Source organism: Chlorocebus sabaeus, chromosome 4, assembly GCF_047675955.1.
Source record: "Chlorocebus sabaeus isolate Y175 chromosome 4, mChlSab1.0.hap1, whole genome shotgun sequence".
NCBI classification, from domain to species: domain Eukaryota; kingdom Metazoa; phylum Chordata; class Mammalia; order Primates; family Cercopithecidae; genus Chlorocebus; species Chlorocebus sabaeus.
Genome location: NC_132907.1, coordinates 33,994,267 through 34,018,041, shown reverse-complemented (window position 1 = coordinate 34,018,041; position 23,775 = coordinate 33,994,267). Strand labels below are relative to the sequence as shown.

At 41.6% G+C, this 23,775-nt stretch overlaps 1 long non-coding RNA gene across 1 annotated transcript; it reads left to right on the top strand.

The window, feature by feature from the left end:
* Positions 1–2,023: 2,023 nt before the first annotated feature.
* Positions 2,024–22,044, top strand: LOC140711506 (uncharacterized). Its single transcript, XR_012092765.1, has 3 exons — positions 2,024–2,167; positions 2,266–2,442; positions 21,901–22,044. It is a non-coding gene; the product is annotated as an uncharacterized lncRNA (long non-coding RNA).
* The last annotated feature ends 1,731 nt before the right edge of the window (positions 22,045–23,775 follow it).

Genomic DNA, 23,775 nt, shown 5'->3' with positions numbered 1-23,775 from the left:
TATTATACATAAAGACGGGAAGATCCCTTCTCCCAGTTTGCTCAAGGGAGGTGATATGGTTTGGCTGTGTCCCCCTGCAGATCTCATCTTGAATTCCCACGTGTTGTGGGAGGGACTTGGTAGGAGGTAATTGAATCATGGGGGCAGGTCTTTCCTGTGCTGTTCTCATGATAGTGAATAAGTCACATGAGAGCTGATGGTTCTCTAAGGGGAGTTTTCCCACACAAACTATTTCTTTGCCTGCTGCCATCCACCTAAGATGTGACTTGCCCCTCGCCTTCCACCATGGTTGTGAGGCTTTCCCAGCCACATGGAGCTGTAAGTCCATTAAACCTCTTTCCTTTGTAAATTGCCCAGTCTTGGATATGTCTTTATCAGCAGCATGAAAACGGCTAAGGAGGCTAAGGCTGAAACAAAAGTTTGGCAAGGTGGAAGCTCTTTGAAAAGTACCTATTAATATCTGTTTTATACTGTATGTAGTGTGGCATAGTAAAAACAATATTGGATGAGGAAGTAAAAGATGTGGATTCTGGTGTCTGGACCCTCATTTTTCCATCATTTAATAAGTAGGCTAAATTAAGCCCCATTTAATATTCCTTTCGGCTCTGGCATTCTGTGACTCCAGTGCCCATTCATTCCCCTGCCTACCTGCAGCAGGAAGGCTGGAGAGTCTCCCATTCCCTGCTGGCCTTCCAGAGATCTAGCTGATTAACTTGAAAAAGAAAAGAAAGAAAGCCCTCACACATACGTGGGAATATATCCCAGGTACTTTAAGTGAAAAGAAAGATAAGCTGAAGTACTATGTGTAATTCTAATATATAAACATTCTATAATACTTTTGAAAATATAGATTTGGTAGAAACTATCTTTTAGGCAGGATTGAAGGAAATTTTACTTTAGACTTTACACATTTCTATATTGTTTGAATCTCATACTGTGAGCAAGTTTCATTTGATAATCAAGATAATAATAAAGATGTAAAAAATAAAGTTAAACATGTTCATTATAGAAAATTTGGAGAAAAAAAAAGAGAAACATCAATTACAGTCCATCCCAACTTAGAAATATTGCCATTAACTTTCTAATTGATATCCTTTCAGTCTTTTTTCTATATGTGTGTATTACCTGGAACTATACATGTATATTCATAAAATATAATCATATTGTCCATGCTGTTTTAAAACTTTCTTCACTTAACAATATATTGTTTATATTTTTCCGTATCATTAAAGTTTCTTCTACAGTCTACAGCACGATTTTAATGATGGCTTGTTTTTCCATCATGTATGTGGCCAACCTTTTATGCTGCACATTTTGGCTGTTCCGAGTTTCCCCTTTGTAGTATTGACAGGCTTTTGGAGAATAATGAAACGCTGAAATGTTTGGCTTGGTTTCCCTCTTGGGTAGAGTCTGCTGCTCAGTCTTTTCTTCTTCCTCTTTGTATCCTTTAGCTTTTGGGTGGAGGCCCAGAGAGCTCCACAAGGGGTGATGTGTGTTTAAGAAACTCAGCTAAAGAAACAAACTGATTGCAAAGAATTCTGAACCTAGGGTGTTGGGGAAATGCTGAGCATTGTAATTGGCCTAATGCTACTCCCGTGAGAGATGCCATCTCCCTAGGCCTCCAAAGTTCTGGCAGGGATTTTAACTCTTCTCATCCAGTTGATGACAGACAAATATTCATCACTTTAACAGTTAGGTGCAACCCCCAAAATGTTTCCTCAAGTCCTTCAAACACTCACTGCAAATGCTTACCACCCCATCTCTGAAGATGGAAAAGAAAGCGCGGTGACATCTGCAAACCGGGACAGTGGGCTCTAGGATTCATCTGAAAAGAGAGGCTCTTCGACAGTGCTGGACCTTGCTCCCTGAGCCAGGCTGTGGGTCCAGTGGTGACTCAAGAAGGAATGCCACTGACAAGCCACAGGCATGCCAGAGAATTACTCAGCACATGCCAACAAGTAACCTCATATGAGAATCAAACGCCAGCCAATCTGTGAACGCTTTGCGTAACAGCATATTTGGATTTGGGGCTTAGTTTTCAGGCTTGAGTTTCACGTGTGCCTGAGCATACTCCCAGCCTCCCAGGGCCCCTTCTGTGTGCCCTGCCTCTGCTTGCAAGTGCGAAGAGCAGTTCTCCCAAGAGCCAGGGCTCAGCTCTCCCCTGGAGGTAACGCAGACCTCTGCCAGGAATCAGCTGTCTCTAATCTGGCTGTGTCCCTCTTTCTGGCCAGTGCTACAACTTCATATGCTGTTTCTTACCAACAGGTCAGCAATGTGGGTGACAGATGCTTCTTTTTGCTGTTGGAACACGTCATATTCATCTCTGGTATTGTTACGGCCTTCAACATACCTTACCAACAATTGTTGACTGATGACAGCAGATATAACAAAATCTAACTAGCGACGGCTGTAAGAATTGGCAAAGCATTACTGCATCAACAGGTATGTGGACTATCTAAGAGCCCCAGAAAGGACAAAGAAAGAAGTTTACAGATTCTGATGCCCCTTACTACTGTATCCGGCCTTTCTCCTGCTGGTATGGTGAGAGTTGGCAGTTTGGTGGATTTAATTTAGGATCTATATTAGGATAAGATACACTCTGTTTTCCTACACAAATATGCTGCAGAATGGCAGCCACAGTCTGGGACCCCCTTGAGCTTGAGGCTAAATGACCTGGTGGCCCACCCTCCTCATCTGTACCACCTTTAATATGTCATCGTTTCCTCAAGGCCTGGGTTTTGTGCACTCAGGGTGATATTGAACATGAAGTTTTCAAACAGCAATACCTTGAGTGACAGACAAGGGCTAGTTAATGATCTCATTCATAATTCATCCCGTGAAGGAACCATTTACACTCAAACTCCAAGCAGGAAGAAAATATTCCCATTAGTTAGGGCTTTTTAAATGCCTCTGCCTTTGCCACAGTGCTGAGAGAAAACTGTGGTCTTCAGTAGTAAGGGCATATGGCTGCAAACAGAGTGCCCAGGTTAGAGACACCAAGAGCTGCAGCATCACTCAGCAATAGCTATTTCAGAGGGATGCAAAGCCTTCCCTGGGAAAAAGTTGAACAGGACTCAGTGCCTAAACACAGCACTTTCAAAAAGAAATGAATTTCTAATTAAACATCCTGAAGACAGAAGCTGACATGTCATTGCAGAGCTAATAATAAGACCTCCTGAAATGTTCAAAAGTTCTCCAGAGTAGGTGTGAACAATTACATTTCCCTGTCTCCGTCAGTGAAGGGTTACCACCAGTTCTTTAAGAAAGAAAAACTGAAGGTTAGTATCTGAAAGTATTGTATCATGTGCTTATTACTATGTGTGGGTTTAGATATTCTCCAAAAAAAAAAAATCCCTTTTCCTTCCAAAATTAAAAAGAACCCCTCTAACTTTTGTTAACTGTAAATAGAATCTTTTTTTAAAAGAAAGAATCCTTACTGCATGTCTAAAACTCGTGGCTGAAAAAAAGTAGAGGATGTCCAGCCTAAGAAGCTATCAGCATTTTTTTTGTAGCACTCGATATAGCTGCAAGTCAAGGTCCTCATGAAAGTGAAAGTTTTCTTTCAAAGTTGAAAACGTACTACTTGCATTTTACAAGCTCAAGAGTAAAGCACAATAATTATCAGTGCTTTACTGGTAGTTCTAAGCCTCCAAAATGTCAATAAGTTGAATCTAAACTATCTTTGTACAAGAACATAAAACATAGCCTCAGGTGATAAAAATTTAAGGAAAGGATAAATTTGGTGAATTCCCTGCACAGTTCATAATAGAGATTAGTCAACCCACGTTACAAAGATAATTTTTGAGATGAGGTATCACTCTGTTGCCCCGACTGGAGGGCAGTGCTGCCATCATAGCTCACTGCTGCCTTCAACTTCTGGGTTCAAGGGATCCTTCTTACTCTATCTCCCGAGTAGCTGGGATTACAGGAAAGAGCCACCGTACCCGTTTGATTTTTTAAAAAAGAAATTTTTGTGGACACAGGTCTTGCTATGTTGCTCAAGCTGATCTCAAACTCCTGTACTCAAACAAGCCCCCAAGTTACAAAGACAATTTTTCACGGTTTAAGAGGTTTGCTTCAAAGAGCTATTTCTCTTCTTTCTTTCTTTTCAGAGACAGGATCTCACTCTGTCACCCAGGCAGGAGTGAAGTTGGTTGGATCATAGCTCCCTGCAGCTTTGAACTCCTGGGCTTAAAGGATCCTTCCGCCTCAGCCTCCCAAGTGGCTGGGACTCTAAGGGCACACCATCACAATCGACTACTTAAAAACCATTTTTTTTTTTTTTTTTTTATTGTTAGAGACAAGGTCTCACTATGTTGCTCAAGTTGGTCTCCAACTCCTGGGCTCAAGCAATCCTCCTGCCTCAGCCTCTCCAGTAGCTGGAATTACCGGCGCGAGCCACCACACTGGCTAAAGAGCTATTTCTTTTATGTAAATTATATGAAGACTGCAAAAAGGTTTTAAGTCACACTACATGTAAAAACCCCTTAAGCTCAAACTCACCAGGAGGACTGTGGGGCTTGGAGCTAAAGCCCAGGTGCTTTGCCCTCTGCTGCTGACTTTGGTTGCTGGCTGGGAAGGATCCATTTCCAGGAGGGACCCAGCAGAACCTCGGAGCCGCACGTCCCTAATAGGCAAATATGAGCCGGCCTCCCCTCCTTAAGGATGGGGCTACTCCGCTTCGCCACCGCTGCCTGGAGTTCCTTGTCTGAGATAGGCAGGGCGTGGTGCCCCAGGTCATCTCCCAGGCATGCTTGCCCCATGAGCAGCGCTGTGAGTGTGTACTCAAGGCAATCCAAGGTTCAACGTCATACCATTGTCTTTAACAGAACCCTACAAACATGTAGTGGCCAAGGCATGGTGCATCCTGCCTCTTCCTCTGCTATTTATCTGCCTTTTTTTTTTTTTTTTTTTTTTTTTAAACTTTAACTTGGTCTCCTCCTATTTATTGGGCAATCCCCTAGATTCTAGGGAACCAATATATTTAATTTTTCTAATCTAAAGGTTAATAAGGACTCTATCTTCCCTAGTCAGAGCCACAAGATGAACTTTCTCAACCCATCCTCTTTAAGGAAAAGAAGTTGTTGGCTGAGTTACGTGAGTGTCTGTTTACACACTAACAGCATACAGGGTACATACACGGAGCAGCACTCCTCCCCACCAGGAAGGCTGTACTCCATATTCATGTGTCAAGTGATGTAAAGGTTGCCATGGTTATAATCTCTGTTTAGTCAATAGTGTGTGTGTGTGTGTGTGTGTGTGTCAGGGGAATCACCCCAATGGGCATATTGCAATTTAGAGGAATCCCTGGGTACTTTTAAAGTATTGAATCACAATTTACATTTTAAAAAGTGTTGTCAATGACAGCATATTTGTTGCCATTTCTTGAAAACTCTTCTTTGTAGAAGACCTTATGTATGCCAAGAACATCGTTTCTGCCTCCTTATGTGAAACTTTATTTCCTACATTTAGGATTCATTAGGATTATCTAAGGTAAGTGTTGGCAAGGGGGGAGAAGCATGAAAATCATGAGGGTGAATGTGGGAAAGGGATGAGGGAAGGTGAGCTTAATTATTTCAAAGATAATAATGAGTGAGGGTCCCAACCCCCACACTGTGGGAGGCCAAGGTGGGAAGACTGTTTGAATACAGGAGTTTGAGATCAGCTTGGGCAACATAGCCAGACCTGTGTCTACAAAAATTTCTTTTTAAAAATATCAAACAGATATGGTGGCTCTTTCCTGTAATCCCAACTACTCAAGAGACAGAGTAGGAAGGATCCCTGGAGCCCAGGAGTTCAAGGCTGCAGTGAGCTATGATGGCAGCACTGCTCTCCAGCCAGGGAAACAGAGTGATACCTTGTCTCAAAAAACAAACAAACAAACAAACAAACAAAAGAATAAAAATAGAAGTGTCAATAATTCCTACTCTTCTTGGTCCACCACCTTCTTGCCTTGGTGACTTTTGAATCCCCCATCCCTCAGTTTTCTCATCTGTAAAATTGGAAGGATAACAGGGAGTTGCAGGGTCTACTGGGTTGCTCACAGGCATTTAGAGCACTCTCTGGCACATAGTGAGCACTCTTTAAATGCACCCACTCTTATTCATATTCTAGTCAACACACAAAGAATCTGCTGTGCTTTTGGATAGAGAGAAATTCTTCATAGCAGCACCATCACACATTATTGAAAAGATTTTGGTGTGATTAGGGCCGATGGACATCCAAACTTCCCTCCCACCTTTCTGATCATATCTCCTCCTTTTCCCACACTCAGTATCTTTCCTTTATCTACTCTAAGCAGTAACATGATAAGTTATATAAATTACATGAAGATCATTAAAAGGTTTGAAGTCACACTACATGTATGACTTTGTATTTGAACAAGGCTCAAAACAATAAGTGAAAAAAAGTGACAGTTGGTGGAATTTTAGAAGTTGAGGGCTGAAGGTGTTTCCAAAACCCCTCAAATCACACACTCCAGATGTGGCTGCTTCCTGCATCCACTAGTGAAGGTGACTTTGTCAGGGAGCCACTTGCATTTTTCACTAACTGAGGTTCTGCCCTCCCAAATCTCACAATCTAAGGGAGAGAATCTTGATCCAGAGTGGTAACAAAACAGGTAAGTAATGCAAGCTCAGTGATGTGGGCTGAGTAACTCCCCTGTCCCTGGTATTAGCATGGAGCTGCTGGACACCCTCCGGTAGAACAAGACCCATTCTTTGGCTTCAGGAACTTCACAACTTAATGGAAGGGACAAAACACATCAGATAGTGATAAGAAAATGTGTATGAGTAAAAGGAAGAGATAGGTATGTTGACAGAAGACAGCCTGAGGAGTTTAGAGAACAGAAACATTTCTCAAGAACTTGAAAGCAAAAGAGTCTCTTGAAACGGTTTGTTGTACACTGCCTGAAGGCTGAGGTATGGACTGGAAAGTGACTTAGTCCAGCCCCTTCCAGCTGGGTGAGTAACTGAACACTCCAGCGCGCAGATCTTCACTGGAGAGAAATGGGAGCCTGAGTCGTCTCTTTGACATCATCTTTAGATTTTTGGTTTAACTTTTCCCTTCCACATCAGACGCCCCTGTTGTTGGGTGGTCTGCCATGCCACTTCCCCCAAGTCCCAGCTACTTTACTCTAGGTGGAGGGCTGGGGGTAATGGATCTTATTTCAAAAGGAGAGGGGAAATTGAAACCAGAACGGCTTTGTGATGAACTGTAGGGGAATCCTTTTTTTCTCTGGCAAAGGTTTCCTGAGGCTGGTGTCTCCAGCTTGGAGCTTGATCATGTGTGGTGTGTGTGTGTGTGTGTGTGTGTGTGTGTTTATTTGGTGAGAGTTAACCATTCAAAATGGAAGTCCTTTCATAATTTGATCTAGTTATGCAAACACAGTCCACTGATGTTAACAAACAGAGACCAGATGCAAATAACCCATTCGGGCATAACATGGAATAACTAGCAGAAGTTAAAGCAAACTGTCTCCTTCCCCACCGCCCTATTACCTCATAAGAATTCCTTCCATTTGGAAATAAACAAGAGGAAAAGGAAAAAAAAAAAATTGGACTATTAGGATGTTTTAGTCTTAAAATGATAGCAATAATAGAGTAGCCTGGATCACACAAGATTGCCATGAAAAACTGAAGAATTTCAGAATTATGTGGAATGAGACATTCATCCCTAAGAAAAGTGAGGTGCTCATGAGTGTGTATAACACAAGGAAAAATTAATTACAACGGGAAAACAACTCCAAATGGAAGTCTGCAAGTCAATGATTCATAGCCAGGTGTTCAGAAGAAAACTTGGTTCTCTACGACTCATTGAATATGGTGTCACTGGATATGGTAAAATTTTATGACATTCCCTGGGGCTCTGGGTATTTTAACTGTTTTGCATAGACAGCCAAGCCTTACAGGGTGAGGCCTAACACAGGGAATCCTAGAATGGTAATGGTATTGCCATTTTCTGTAGAAAACAAAGTTTTAGTTGAATAAAAAGAGGTAGTTGATATAAATAAGCTCACAGAAAGTCTCCAAACCTTTGAGGTGACTACTATTGCTGCCGCTTTTCCCAGAATGCCATTGCTTTATGAATGGCTTTTTGACCAATAGGTTAAAGAACTCTTGACTTGTGTAGATTTTCTACTTTTTGAATAATGCTTAGTTTTTAAAGCTTGTGTGTGTGTGTGTGTGTGTGTGTGTGTGTGTGTGTGCGCGTGCGTATGGCAGGCTCCAGGACTTGTGGGCCCAGGGAAACTTCATTGGTGGCTGAGAATAAAAAGAAAAGTTAAGTTTGAAAAAAGAAATAGCAACACTTCAGTTTAGGAAAATCAGACTCTGGAAAAGCATTTGGGTGAAATCTTCCTGATTTAGCTGTAGGACAGAATTAGACACAAAGCAGGAAATCTCCAGAAGGTGCTCAAGAGATGTTGATAGAATGAAACCCTGAAACTCCTTCTGTGAGGTTCTCCAGCACTTCAACGTTATTAGCAGGAAATTCTTCCGAAAGTCAACACCAAATTCCTTCTGCAGCGATTTTAGCGCATTCTCTCTAAATTTTAGCGCCTTCCGACTCTAAAGAGAAAAAGGAAAGATGCTGATATTGCTGTTCTCACATTTCTATTAAACTTACCCTCAATCTTCCATTTTGTGAACTAAATAATTTTTAAAGCTTTTCCCTCAAAAAGGTAATTTCACAAACATTTTCATGTGCCAATCTTGAGTCACAAATGTTTAGAAATAACTTACTTATTACCATACAGACAGAGTATACTGAGATAAATACTGTGCTTAGTTCATAAAGGTGCTGCTTTGTATTGAAATTCCTGCATCCAGGGCAGCCACTGGCAGCACTGTGGATTTCTTTCTGTGGTCTCCCTTGAGCCTGAATGAAGGTGATGGCTGATGAGCCGGACTAATAAAATGTACCCTTGCACTGATTAAACGTCCATTTTCTTGAGGAAATGGCTGACAGGAGCAGGAGAAAGCTGTGAGGAAGCTTGTAGCAATTTCACAAATCTACTCCTACCAGTGAGCTTTATCTGAATGCTTAGAGCTACTCTGAGCAAAACAATGGGTGTTGAAAATGGACCAGGGAGAAAATTAAGAAATGACAAGCTTGTTTTTTTAAAGTAAGAGGAAAGCTTCTCATGTTAGGTTTTTCTAGAGTGTTCTCGTGAAGGGAAACAGAACGTTTCACTTCAGCAAGATGCACCGTATAACCATGAGGCATAGGGAAACAGGGCAAGCAGGTAGCGAGCAGTCAGGGTGAGCTCCAGTTATTTGCTTGAGGGCTTTGATCTCAGTTGCAATGGACAAGGCAGAAGCAGGAGCTGGGGGCCTTCTAGGAGGGAAGAGAAAGAATAATTTAGCACCACAACAGAGTGACCACCTTAAAATCCTCAAGTCACCTGTGAATGATGGTGTAGGTGCTGATGGGGGTGAGGGGATCCCCAGGATTGTGGTGGTAAGTGGAGACAGTTGTTGCTCTTGTTTTTAAAAGGTAACATAAAAGACTTTGACTCATGCTGTTTACAGTAGCCACTAGCCACATGTAGCTACTAAGCACTTAAAATGTGCTGTAATTGTAAAAACTCACACCAAAATTCAAAGACATATTTTTAAAAAGTAAAATACATTATTAATCCTTTTTTTTTTAAACTATATGTTAAAATGATAATACTTTGGGTTGATTAGGTTAAATAAAATACACGACTAAAATGAATGCTATAACATGGATGAACTTTGAAAACAGCGTGCTAAGTGAAAGAAGCCAGACACAAAGGGCTACCCATTGCATGATTCCATTTATATGAAATGGCCAATAGGCAAATCCGTAGAGACAAAAGGTAGATTAGTGGTTGCCTAGGGCTGGGGAGATTTGGAGGGAAATGGAAAGTGGGTGCTAATGGTATGGGGTTTCTTTATGGGGTGAAAAAAATATTCTAATATTGTTCGTGAGGCCATACCTGTAATCCTAGCACTTTGGGAGGCCAAGATGGGAAGATCACTTGAGGCCAGGAGTTCGAGACCAGCCTGGCCAACGTAGTGAGAAACTATCCCTACAAAACAGAAAAAATTAGCAGGACATGGTAGTGCGCACCTGTGTTCCCACCTACTTGGGAAGCTGAGGTGAGAGGATGGCTTGAGTTTAGGAGTTCAAGGCTGCCGTGAGCTATGATCGCATCACTGCACTCCAACCTGAACAGAGCAAGACCCTGACTCCAAAAAAAAAATCCAAAACTGACTGTGGTGTGATTGTAGAACTCTGTGAACGCAGACAGGTCACGGTGGCTCATGCCTGTAATACCAACATTTTGGGAGGCCGAGGTGGGTGGATCACTTGAGGTCAAGAGTTCGAGACCAGCCTGGCCAAAATGGCGAAACCCCGTCTCTACTAAAACTACAAAAAATTAGCTAGTCGTGGTGGGACGTGCCTGTAGTCCAGGTACTCGGGAGGCTGAGGCAGGAGAATCACTTGAACCCAGGAGGCGGAGGTTGCAGTGAGCCAAGATCACGCCACTGCACCCCAGCCTGGGTGATAGAGTGAGACTCTGTCTCATTAATAAGAAGAAGAACTCTGATCATACTAAATGGTACACTTTAAATGGGTGAATCGTATGGTGTGTGAATTATATCTCGACAATGCTGTTTAAATAAATAAGTAAATTTAGATGCAAAAATCTCTAATATTACCTGTTTTAAAACCTTTTAAAATATGGCTAGCAGGAAACTTAAAATTACATAATTGGCATTATTGGACCTGCTAGGCTGAGAAGACCGAGGATGAAGACTCTGGACCAACCTGGGGCTAATGGTACACAAAGCGAAGGCCATAAACACAGGGCGAAAGAGCACCCAGAAATGCTCAGCTGTGGTGTAGAGCAAGAAGGAATGAAGGATTGGGGAGAGGGTCTTGAGACTAAGGATGAAACTGCTGGACTGGGGCTGGCCTCTGCACAAAGGGCCAGCAATGGGACTGATGGCTGACTAGAATTTCTTGCCCCTAGGCAAACACAGGGAGCTATCTTCAGTCATCTCTCCAAAACTCTTATCAGCTCAGATGATAAAAGGTGGGGCATTTCCCTTTAAGTAACATCAATTTAAAGAAAAAAAAAAAAAAAGGTGGGGCAGAGCTGCCCTGTGTTTCACAGGTGGCTGCTCTAACTGCCTCAGGCTCTGGCCAGCAGCCCCAGGGCCGAGAGGATCCCTATCTTAACCCATCTGTAATGTATTTGCATACCTGTAACCCAGCGTTGCTAAACTGCTGCAGGCAAGCTGGGAAGCTCTGGCCTTGTCCTGGGGGATATAAACTTTTTCAGGAAGTATTAGCCAGGAAAGCTGTCTGGCCTATTTACAAAATGCCATAAACAAACCCTAGTGCTTGTCCGAGGTTTGGGTGAACACATCATAAGGGGAAGCCTGGGGTGCCTTCTTGGCGTCCTCTCCCCAGCCCAGGTTTCCTTCCAGTTCAGTTCCCCCCTTCACACACCCTCCCCAAAACACAACAGTATTTCAAAGGAAACAGTGGCTCAGTGGATGATGGATAAGGAACCTACACTTAAGGTCCCCCCTGCCCCTCGCCACCAAAAGAAAGGACCTCATGGCTTGCTTCTGGAGACCAGAAAAGTGACTGGACCGAAGGACAGAATGGGTGAATTAAGCCAGATGAGCTGTAACCCCAAAGGCCTAGTTCTGGAGGAGACGTCAGTAGCCTAGAAAGGAGAGAAAATTAAATACACTATACTTGGCAGTGGCTGTTTCAATTTTACAATTACAAAGTGAATATTTGACATTATTCTGTATTTTATCTGAACTATGTCCTGAAAATTTCTTCCATTGCAGTAAACATTAATTTTTCTCTTGACTGTGTGTCATGCTTCAGTGGACAGGGTGGATAGCAAGCATAGACAATGGAGTAGGTAAAGTTTATGAACCTAAGGGCACTGTCTGGGGCAAAGCCACATCCCCCTGCTGTCCTGTCCAGGTGTAGTAACAGTAGAAAGTTAACTGTGTTCAATGAAGGTATACACAGGAGACACAAAAGACAGCATCATCTGCATGCCTGCAAGCTTCTGAAGGACAAGGCTTGCAAATTGTTCCTCTCCATATCTCCACCATAGGGTCATAGGCACATGCTAAATACTCAAGAAATACTTGTAGATGGATATGCAGATGGATGGATGTGGCAAATAGTAGTTACTTAATGTAGGTGTTATGTAATGATCTCGTATTTTGAGTAGTTGATGATGAAGAGAAAGGACAAAAGCTTTCATTTTTGCAACAGGAAAATAAATTCTGGATATATTACACTAAACAAATATAATAGCATATAGCATATGCTATTTTGTCATCCAATTTTTTCCAAACAGTGCTTTGATATGTTAGGTAAGGGTGGAAAGGAGAAAAAAATGCCCAGTACAGCTCATGAAGCCTCTTTCTCACCAGATCTTGTAAAATGCATGCTACTTGGGAGTGGACGAATGACTTAACGATGATGTTGTCAGGGCCCTCGGAATAAATATTGCCTTTTCCATTCCCACTGTGGGTACTACAAGTGCCACTGGCACCTTGTCAAGAAGTTGAGATCTCCTCATTCTTATCTTCTGCGTCAGGCAGCACAAGATGGTAAAAAAAAAAAAAAAAAAAAAAAAAAAAAAAAACAAAACTCGTTCAAAATGCACTTGAATATTTCATCCCTTGTCCTTGCATTTACACTATTTTCTTGCAGCTGAAGGCCTAACAGCTAGTAAGTAGAAAAGGAGAGGACAGAACCATCCAAAAGTCAGCCTTTCCTTCCTAAGGAGAGCCCTCGGTGGGGTTTGTCCATCAAACAGTAGCCTCCCTAATGGCGTCTTCACTCTTTCTTCCTTTGCCACCCAGTATCGAGACACTTCTCATCTCTCAGAAGCAAGGAACTTCAGAATTGGTTTCAGCTTTATGATTCTCTTTCAGCAGCCATCCCAACAGTCTATAAGATGAAAGAACCACTCAGGGCAGCAGGGACTTTAGAACTGATTGAAAGTCATTGATGGTCAGACACGATGGCTTATGACTGTAATCCCAGCACTTTGGGAGGCCAAGGTGGACAGATCACTTGAGGTCAGGAGTTGGAGACCAGATTGGCCAACATGGTGAAACCCTGTCTCTTAAAAAAAAAAAAAAAAAAAAAAAAAAAATTAGCTGGGCATGGTGGCACGTGCCCAGCTACTTGGGAGGCTGAGGCAGGACAATTGCTTGAACCTGGGAGGTTGCAGTGCTGAGATCGTGCCACTGCACTCCAGCCTGGGCGACAAAGTGAGACTCCATCTCAAAAAAAAAAAAAAAAAAAGGAAAAGAAAGCCACTGATTATTGTCAGTAGCCGGGGCAGGAGTAGGTTATAGAATAGAGAATGAGGCAATTCTTTCTGGCCAAGGATCCTGTTTCAAAAGTGAGTTGGCTTTTTGGCAGTTAAGAATCCATATTTGGCTGGGCATGGTGGCTCACATCTATAATCCCAGGACTTTGGGAGGCCGAGGCGGATGGATTACTGGAGGTCAGCAGTTCAAGACCAGCCTGGTCAACATGGCAAAACCTGACTCTACTAAAAATACAAAAATTTGCAGGGCGTGGTGGTGCACACCTGTACTCCCAGCTACTGGGGGAGCTGAGGCAGGAGGATCGCTTAAATCCAGGAGGTGGAGATTTCAGTGAGCCAAGATCATGCCACTGCGTTCCAGTCTGGGCAACAGGGAGAAACTCCATCTTAAAAAAAAAAAAAAAAAAAAAAAAAGTCAGGATACAGAAAAAATATCTATCTTCATATAGTTTTATGGGGAGCTTAGAAGGCTCAGCTGGAATATTCAAAGGCAAGGTACTTCAAAGGAAGCAAAAACATGCTATTTTTAGATTTAACTTAGATTTCTAAAACTTCTGTGCAACTCTCTTATGTGGGTATGTGACACACCAGTAAACAGGGTGGATGTGACCCTGGCAGGGTGAGCTAAGAAACTTGGATTCCTTGAAGGAAATAACTTTCTGTGATATCATGACTGGCGGGGTACTGCTGGTGGGGGATGACTGGCAGGGGATGCGCAGGTGCAGCTGGATGGAAGCCCTTGGCATTGGGGCTTCTGTCATGCATCCAAATCCCCAGTGCCCCTATTCCTCCACCCAGGTCATTCCTGCTCATGATATCAGTACTCTGACTCACAAGCAGCCTGCAGCAGCTGAAAGGAAATGATGTGGCAACTGTGTACGAAGACTGGTTAAACGCTGCAGACAGAAAAGAAAATCTATTTGAAAATATGTTGCTGTATTTTACAAAAGGCTGTGCAAGATTTAAAAAGTATGTTTAGCATTCCAAGTATTTTCCCTTCTGTGTCTTCAGAGACCATCTCTGAGAGTGATGTTTTGTTTATTTAACATTTAATCAAAAGAGATGTGGACCCCACCAGCTTTTGAACAGCAGATTCAGTAGCACTGCCTCTTGCATTAAGTTTGAAAAGAGAAACTTCAACCACACAGAGAATTTGATGTCTGTAATATGCACTAAAAGATCAGCTGGTCTAACTTTACAGGGCTAATAAAAGGGAAAATTTTTCCTGTGCTCAGGTCTTTTATGAATTATAAATAACCATTCACTTTGGAAGATAGCACATCATAAAATTTTTTTTCACAAATATGCACAAATCCATTTTAAGATCCAAGGAAAAAGATGTTCAAAAGTCTCAGATGTACTCAGTTTTGATTTCGTAGGGAAACATGTTCTTTTACCATATGGATGCTTTTAAGGGGGCCTTCAGCTGGGGCTCAATAATGACACTCCAGTGGCTAAATAAGGGATTTCTTTCCTTCTAACATTATTTCCCTGTTATTAAAGGTGGAAAAACCTTCCACAAATAGCATACTATTAGAGTGCTTTAGGGGGTATCCTGGGAATCAAGGTTATGTGTCTGCTCCAGAAATACTGTCTGTAATTATCATTCCTCCGTGGTTCTGAGGATGCAGTCTTGGTGTTTTCATTAATTTTTTCATTCTATAAGTCTGCAGTGTGTGCCTGCTCTTGATATTCAATATTTTACAGTAGGAATTTTGTTGTTGTTATTGTTTTTAGGGTCACAGATCTCTCCCCTGTCTTTTCCTCTCATAATAACCGTTTCTTGGCTTCTTTTGCCTACTAAAATAAAAAAGCATGAAAGCCTAGATTTGAAAAGAAAAATAATTCAGATATGAAATTTTTGCAATTCCAGCCTTCATCTTCTCTATTTATAATCTGCTAGTATGAGCAATAAAAAATAGAGCATTCAGATCTACCAAGCACTTGAAGACGGTTCATGGGTCGCAAGAGCACATAGATTTCCTCCTAGTGCTTTGTTATCAGTATTTTCAAATATTAAAATAATTTTAAATTAAACCTTAAAACATTAAAATAATTAAATTTATTAAAAGAATTTTACAGTGAACACCTATATGCCCACGATCTAGTTGTAGATTCTGCTATTAATACTTGACTCTTCTTGCTTTATCACATATTTATACACCCCTCCTCCATTAATTCATCTTATTTTTTCATGTGTTTAAAAGTAAATTGTAGGCATCCACCAATATCTACTTTAAAACTTCAGTTTGGTATTTACTTTTTTCATTTGGTATGAAATTTACAGATTTTAAACTGTAAACACTAAGTGTCCAGTTTCAGAGTTTTGACAAATATATCCCTGTGTGCCCAAACCCTTACTGAGATATAAAATATTGTCTTCACCTGGGAAGATCCCTCATTTATCTTTCCTGTCAATCCTTGTTCCTAATCCCTTTCCCAAACCCAGAGGCAACCACTGTTTTTATTTTTTCCACCACAGATTAGCTTTGTCTATTCTATAATTTCATGTGAAAGGGTCAAATAGGTTGAGTTCTTTGTGTGAGACTTCTTTCGCTCAGCATAATTTTTTGAGATTTGTTCATGTTATTGTGTGAACAGTGGTAGCCCATTCTTTTGTATTGCTGAGTAGTATTCCACTGTATGACTAAACCACGGTTTGCACGTTTATTCTCTCTCTCAATTTTTTTTTTTTTTTTAGATGGAGCTTCACTCTGTTGCCCAGGCTGGAGCACAATGGTGTGATCTCAGTTCACTGCAAGTGGGTTCAAGCGATTCTCTTGCCTCAGCCTCTTGAGTAGCTGGGATTACGGGCACCCACCAACACACTTGGTTATTTTTTGCATTTTTAGTAGAAACAGGGTTTTCACCTGGTTGGCCAGGCTGGTCTTGAACTCCTGACTTCAAGTGATCCAAGTGATCTGCCTGCATTGGCCTCCCAAAGTGTTGGGGTTACAGGGGTGAGCCACCGTGCTGGGCCCCTGCGCATTCATTCTCTTCTTGATGGATACCTGGGCTGTATTCAGTTTTTGACTATTACTAATAGAGCTGCTATGAACACTCTTATACAAGTATTTTGATGAACATATGTTTTCATTTCCCTTAGGAAAAGACCTACTATGTAATTGCAGGATCACAGCTAGTATATATCTAGTTTTTGAAGAAAATGCTATTTCTTTTTCTAAAGTTGATGTGCCATTTTATATTCATATCAACAATGTATGGGAGTTCCAGTTGCTCCACATCCTTGCTGACATTTAGTGTTTTCATTCTTTATATTTTAAACCATCCTGGCAGTAGTGATACTTCATTCAGGTTTTAATTTGCATTTTCCCAGTGACTAAAGATATTGAGCACGTTGTCATGTGCTTATCTGCCATTTATATATCTTCTTTGGTAAAGTGTCTTTCATCCATTCAAAAAAGTTTTCTCTTTATTAATAAGTGGGAGTCCTTTATACACCCTGGATATCAGTCCTCTGTCAAGTTTATGTTTTGTAAATAATTTCTTCCAGTCTATATCTTGACTATTTGTTTTTTAATGGTCTCTTTTCACGACAGGTTTTTTATTTTGTTTAAATCTAATTTATCAATTTTTTTGTGGTTATGGCTCTCGGTGGCCTAAACAAAGCACATTGATCTTAATAAATGGTGTTCACAAAATGTGTTGTAAGCTCAAGATAATCCAAAGCTTCACTGTGGCCACTGTAATAGAAGTGTTTGCCTAAAGAAACATCCATGTCTGTACATACTGGGAACAGCTGAGGAAAACCTTGTGAACTATTTACACTCTCAAGAACCCCAGAGAATGAATCCAACTCTAGACCTCTCTTTTCACTTTGTTTTATAATAAGAAGCTTTCTGTTTTGATGACTGGAAGGAGTCACCACAGGCAAAACTACCTGGTCATGGCCTTGTTCTGGAATCAAGTCAGCCTTTATGCTTATGAGTAGGATAAATGTATTATTTTAATAAGCATATGTTGTTGGGAGATCATATTTTAAATAGTTTAATATATGGCATGAGTGAATTAAAAAATAGACTCCCCAGAAGCTTTAAAAGCATTCAAAGAAAGAAATCCACAGAGAGACCCAGGTGTCAGTTGTGACGTGGGGCAAAATGAAGAAAACAGGACTTGGGAAAACAGAGATCTACTGAAGGGATATAGCGATTCTTTAGAATTGTTTTTAGGCTACGCATTAAAGGGTTTCCCAAGATTTTACCCTGGTCTCTTTGCCAGCTGCTCTGCTTGTCAGTGAAGCTGTTTGATTTCTCTCTTTGTTTCTTGTTCGAACAAAAAGGACACTCAATACAGACATGACATTTTGAAAACTAAACTCACATCTTTTTCACCCTAACTTCATTGTTGTTTTGGCCTACTTTCTCTTAGACACTTTCTTGAGGGTTCAGGCTGAATGTGGTCTTTCAAACTTTCAAACTCCCTTGAGTACCTCTTTCTGTGATTCCATCTCCTCCTAGTGATCATTAATGGTCTGCAACTGCTTCTTTATTTGTGGGGTATCTCGGGCCTTTCGCTTCTTCAGTTTTCTACTTTTTATCATTAAAAATCCCCCCCTTTATTAGAGACTGATTTAGGAAAAGAAAGGGATGAAACTTAAATGAATGAACTGCTGTTTGATTGCAGGTTGAAATTAGTGGCCAAGTTTTTGTTTTTTGTTGATTTAGTAGACTTTTATAAACCAAAACTAACTGTATGATTCTCATTGGAAGTTATGTTGAAATATAAGATATGAAGAGAGTACTAATTCACAAAGCCCTGGACTGTTCTAACCCTAGGGAATACTCACTGGTGGCTGTGTGGGCGTGCCTGCCAGGCTGGGAAGGGATCTAGCATAATGGTGAGTTTCGTAACACACCAGCCCAGGTCCAACTGCTTGAGTAGGAAGATTAGAGGTGGGTGGTTAGTTTTGTGGCCTCCTGGATCTGTTCCTGAAGAGAGCAGGTAAGTTCAGGAATGGAGAAGTCTAGGTTTTAAGTTAGAAATGTCAAGCAGGACTTCGAGACCCCTGAAATAAAGATGTGTCCTAAGTAATTAACACACAAACCTGATGGAAGCAATCATAAGGGAGAAATGAGTGGGGTTAAAATCACAGGGCCACATGACAAATTATGTCTGGCTATGCAAGTGGGTTAAATCACTTCCTAAGATGTTGCCAACAGCACAAATATCTGTATTCAGCATCACATGCAACCAAAGAATTAACCAAACTCTTCAAGTTTCTTCTCCTTTGGAATAATAATTCCTGCTATTATGGTGTTTCCACTAAGGTTCTGGAGATCCAGGGCAAAGTCTAATTGAGGTGGGTTCCACTGGCCTGCAGTGTGGGCAGCATTAAGCGGATACCCGAATGTGGTGGGGGAGGACTGTGAAGCTCTACTTTCTGTGCAACTGCTAGGGAAGTCCTGTTGCCAGCCCTCCTCAAACATCATTTTCTGCTCATGAATATTGTCTTTTATGCCAATAGAGGTGGGAGAGGGAACTATTCAGAATTCAGTCTCAAAATCTTTTATCCTTTTCTCTCATTTACTTCAAAATGTATATAAAGTAAAATGCAGAACCCCCCCCAAAACCATTTCAGCCTGAAACTAAGCTCAAGCTCTTTAGCTGGACTATGGGGTCCTTCACGGGCAGAAGGGTTCGATAGAGGAAATGAATTATAGGGGGATGCTTTTCTTTGATTATTACCAGAGTTCAGTAGAAACATCTGGGTTACTTACTGTTAGATTTTCTGAAGGGAGGGTTCAGCCATTGCTACCATAGCTCTTAGTACCATAAGGTTTATCTGAATCTCTGAATATCTATGATCTTGCAAGATCCAAATTTCCCTTCAAGCTGATATTTGTCTTTCATTTGTTTCCTAATTAGCATTCAGGTTTCAGCCCAAGAGTGCACTGCCAGAGGCATAACACCTCCCTTGGTGGGGACCTTTGTTGGCATCACTCTAAAATGAATTCGTAGGACTGTTCTCTGATTTTCAACTTTGCTTTGTGGTACAAGGTCTGTGAATGTTTAGTCGACAATACGTGTGCGCCTCTCTCATTTCCTGTTTTTTAAGGGCTGCACTTAATTTATTTGAAAGGGTGGAATATTTTAAATTACAATTCAGCAGTTTTACTAAGGAAGGCTGTAAAACACAATGAGCAAGGAGTTTTACTTCCTCCTTCCAATTGCTACTCCCTGTTTTGAAATCTTGATGTCCTCCAATCAATGGGAATGACTTTAACTTACACTGTAACATTTTTAACAGCAACCACGCCATGGCTGGAGCTGCAGAGGGGCATGGGATTCCTGCACACTGTAATTCCATTTTTCCAGACGCCTTATTAGTACACGGAATGCGTCTGCCTGTGCTTGATATTGTTCTATCTTGTTAAGTCCCCTCCCCCAGGCAGAGCGTTTGGATTGGTTAAGGAATACGGTCGCTTAGCCAATCAAGTGAAACCTTTCTCCTGCAACCCTAGCAACACCTGACAATGGTCATTGACAAACGTTAAGAGAAAACCCCTGACAAATCCAACCGGCCCTTGAAAGTGGTCCCTGTCAAGGGCAAGCAGGGCTACTCCTACCCACAGAGCACTTTGTGTGGCCAGAGGAGTTAGTGGTTTGTGTCAGACTTGCAAAAACAGAACCTGGATTTGGCTGCAAGTGCTTGAGTCTAGGGCCCTACTCCTATCTGCTGTCAATTTCAGCGAAACTGACTTTTGTTAGTTAAAGCCACTGTTGGAGCTTGGGGTGGGGCGGGGGTGGATGGTTGTCTATGGTGAGGTGGCAGCGGGCAAGTGTGCTCATACTGTCCCATACCAACCAGACCCCCATACCCACCAGAATATTTTCGGTGGTTGGAGGAAGAGGTCACATACAACTTTGGCCCCAGGGTCACACTTCTGTCACTGACGCTAATTTGTTTTGCAGGTAACAGGAGCATTTTTCTGAGGGCGGCAAGATACCTGGCTGTGTCCCCAGTGGCGCCTTTCCAAGACTTCTGGCTACACATCTTTCACCTCCCAGCCTCGTGCTGAACCCTGTTGGGGTGCAGTTGGCCTGCCTGCCTCACCTACGGGCATATTGGGACACTCCTCACAGGGTGTAGTTAGACCTAAAAGAGCTCTCACCCCTCTCTGGGAGGCTTCATGACTGAGGAATCTGAAGGCAGATCTGGCAGAACCTAGGGAGGGGAACGGAATGGAGAGTAAGAAGGGGGGCCTGCCAAAAACATGCACAGACAGTTCGTAGGCAAATGCATGTTCCCACAAAAGACATAATCGCTGTGTGTGTATGATACCCTGCCGAAGTCCCCTTACATGATCATTCCAGTTAGTCTAGCCACCTTGAAGGCATATTTCAAACCCTGGTTGAGTAATCCATTGTACCATGATTAGCTGTTAATGAAGCTGAAAATATCTAAATCATCCAACAAGTAATCTGAATTAATTTTTTATGATTACTACTTCCAGACAAGCTGCTGTCAGGACAAAGAAAGACCTGGGCATACAGACACAGACATTCACACATGCAGATAAAACGTGTGCATACAAGCAAGTACACAGATAAACTTAGGCCAGAGGAGCAAAGGAGGAACAAGGGGGAAAAAGAAAAAGGGGAATGTTAAAGAGAGCCCATGAATTGAAGAGTGTGAAATCTTGTGTCAGACCTGTAAAAACAGAACCTGGATATGGATGCTAGGGCTTGAGTCTAGGGCCCTACTCTGATCTGCCACCATTTCAGTGAAACTGACTTTAGTTATTCAAAGCCAGTGTTGGAGCTGGGGCGGGGGGTGGTCTATGGTGGGACTCTTCAATTCATGGACTCTCCTTAGTGAAGTTCATTTGGTCCTCCCCAAACCCCAGTATCCCTTTTCCTCCTAGCATCACCCTTCAAGGCCTGTCCTGAATTTAATTTTCCACTGGAGGTTGGCATATAGCTTAAGGAATCCCTTGGGAGCATAAACTGGTAATGACTTGAAATCTTAACCCCTAAAAGGATATTCATACTTTTTAAAAAGGGGTTCAGGAAGGTGCAAAAGAATTAAATCTCTAATGGCTGAATTGTAAATTGGGATTATCTTTATTCTGGAGACTTGGTCTTGTTCAAATATACTTTTTGGGTACAGATCTCCTCTGGGCATTCCTAAGGCCAGAATTACAGGCAAGAAAAAGTGGTCCTGGAGAGGAGGGTGGGTTGCAGTGGGGAGAAATCCATCAGGTGGGTGCTCAGCAGGAGGACAGATCCTGAAGAAGTGTGGGAGAGGCCAGGAGGCTGAACTTCCACACAGAGACAAACTAGGAGCTGGTTTTATAATCTTTCATATCTGTCCTTCAGGGAACTTGCAAACTTTCTGGTGGCATGAGATGTAGTATATTACAATACAGATTACATAACAGGCTAAAAGCTGAGTCTTACATGGTCATATACATGCACACAGGTTCTAGGTTCAAAGTCTCAAAGAAACTAAGTTATTCTGAGAGGATGTAAAATCGTGGACATTTGCCTATTAAGGAGACAAGTAAACTATTTTCTTCCTTTTTCAGATTTTTCAAGTTTTTCAGGTATGTCTGGTCAAGTTTTCTGTGGATATGAGCAACTATCAAGTATGAAGATTATAGAACAACAAAAAAAGCAACATTACATGTTTATTTCTTGCTGTGGAAGTCGAGATTTTTATTTCCTTGTGAAATAGAAAATAAAAAAATAAAATTAACAATGGATATACCATGGTTCTTTGTAACCCGAGTGTCATGAAGAGTTCTATAAAATATCTGAAGTGCTTGAGGGAAGTTACCTTCCCTTGAGGGAAAAGGTAAAGATTCTCACTACAGAGCTAATAGTTTCTGCTCAACAATTTGAATTTCACTTAAGGATAAACCTGAGAGCCCATATCTGGGAGAGCATGTTTATCTTTAATGTAGCAGTTTGGAGGTGGAGGCATTCCTGGAAGAGAACAATGCCTGATGCATTATAGGCACAAAAATAAAGATTTGTTGCCTGCCTCCAAAACAACATTCAAAAATACTATCAAAGGAAGAAAACTCTAGAACCCCATTAGAGTGGATATCTCCCTGCTCTTAATCTCCAAGATCACTGTTTCCTATTTCCATGGAAACTAGAAGACTTGAAATTGCCAAAACTTGAGAGACACTTGAGACGAAAGCCAGAAAAAAAAAATAAAATAAAATAACAAAAGACAAATGTTACAGGCAGCATGTATGACAGTGTGGTAAAGTTTCTGACATTTGTTTGGGAAGATTCTCTTATTTCTTTGCTTGGAAGAATGCAATGATTTCCAGAATGTGGCAGTAATAGCTTCACACCATGCTGCTGAATGTTCATCGAGTAGATTTTACTCTTTTCTAGAAAGGAAAGGAAAGACCCATGGGCCTTGGCAGCAATCAAGTGAATGTTACGCTGTTGGAAATTGCTCTCCTGGCACACCTTGATGTTAACCATAATGAGGAGGTCAGTCTGGCGGAAGTGCCCTTGCTCCCTCCCTTCCATTCAGTGAACAAATACTTATTGAGCACCTACTATTCTCCAGGTAATGTGTCCTACATACAACTAAATGAAAAATTACAACTCAGATATTAGTTCCTAAGAGAAGTACATGTAACTACTAGAGTGTGTAATAGGCAGAACTGACCTGTCAGGGCAGCTAGGCTTTCCTAAGGAAGTGTGATTAAGCTGAGCAGGAGGAAACCAGGCAGTGGTTGTGGGGCCTGGGGAAGGAGAACATTCCAGGGAGCAGGAACTCTTGGGCAAAGGCCTCTGGAGGAAGTGAGTGTTAAAGGAATGGAAAGTAGGCCTGAGTAGCCTGTGTTGGCAGAGCCCCAGAGAGCAAAGGGAATGAACCAAAAGGTAAGGCCATTTGGACAGGTGGGTAGGGACCAGGTCATTCCTAATGCACAGTCTTGAGTCTTGCAGGACAAGCTTGTTAAGGATTTGGTTTCTAACCCTCCCCTCTCAAGGGTGAACTCAAGCTGTCATAGGAGTGCATGGCATACAGTCCCTGTGTGTGACCTGGGAATGCAGATTTTGTTTCATCTGAAATCTGTCAAAACATGGCCATAGATTTCAGAAGTGAACCACCAAGTTCCAAAGGTTATAATTTCGTGAAATGCTTTAAACCTAAATCATGTTCAGTAAATATTATTTTACACATGATGATTCAGTAGGCATCTCGGACTCATCATCATGAATGTCAATTATCATCCTATATTAACCCCTCAGAAGCCAGAGTTTGGTCATCTAATAACCTCACCATTTTCTGGGACCTGGCTGGAATCTAAAAAGTCTGTAGGAGGCAAAATAAATGTGACAAAGATCATGCACATTTTAACCAGGTGGGAGATCCTCATTAAGAACTTCGTTGATTTTACTTTACACATAATTGTAGAAAGCAGGTTCTCCGG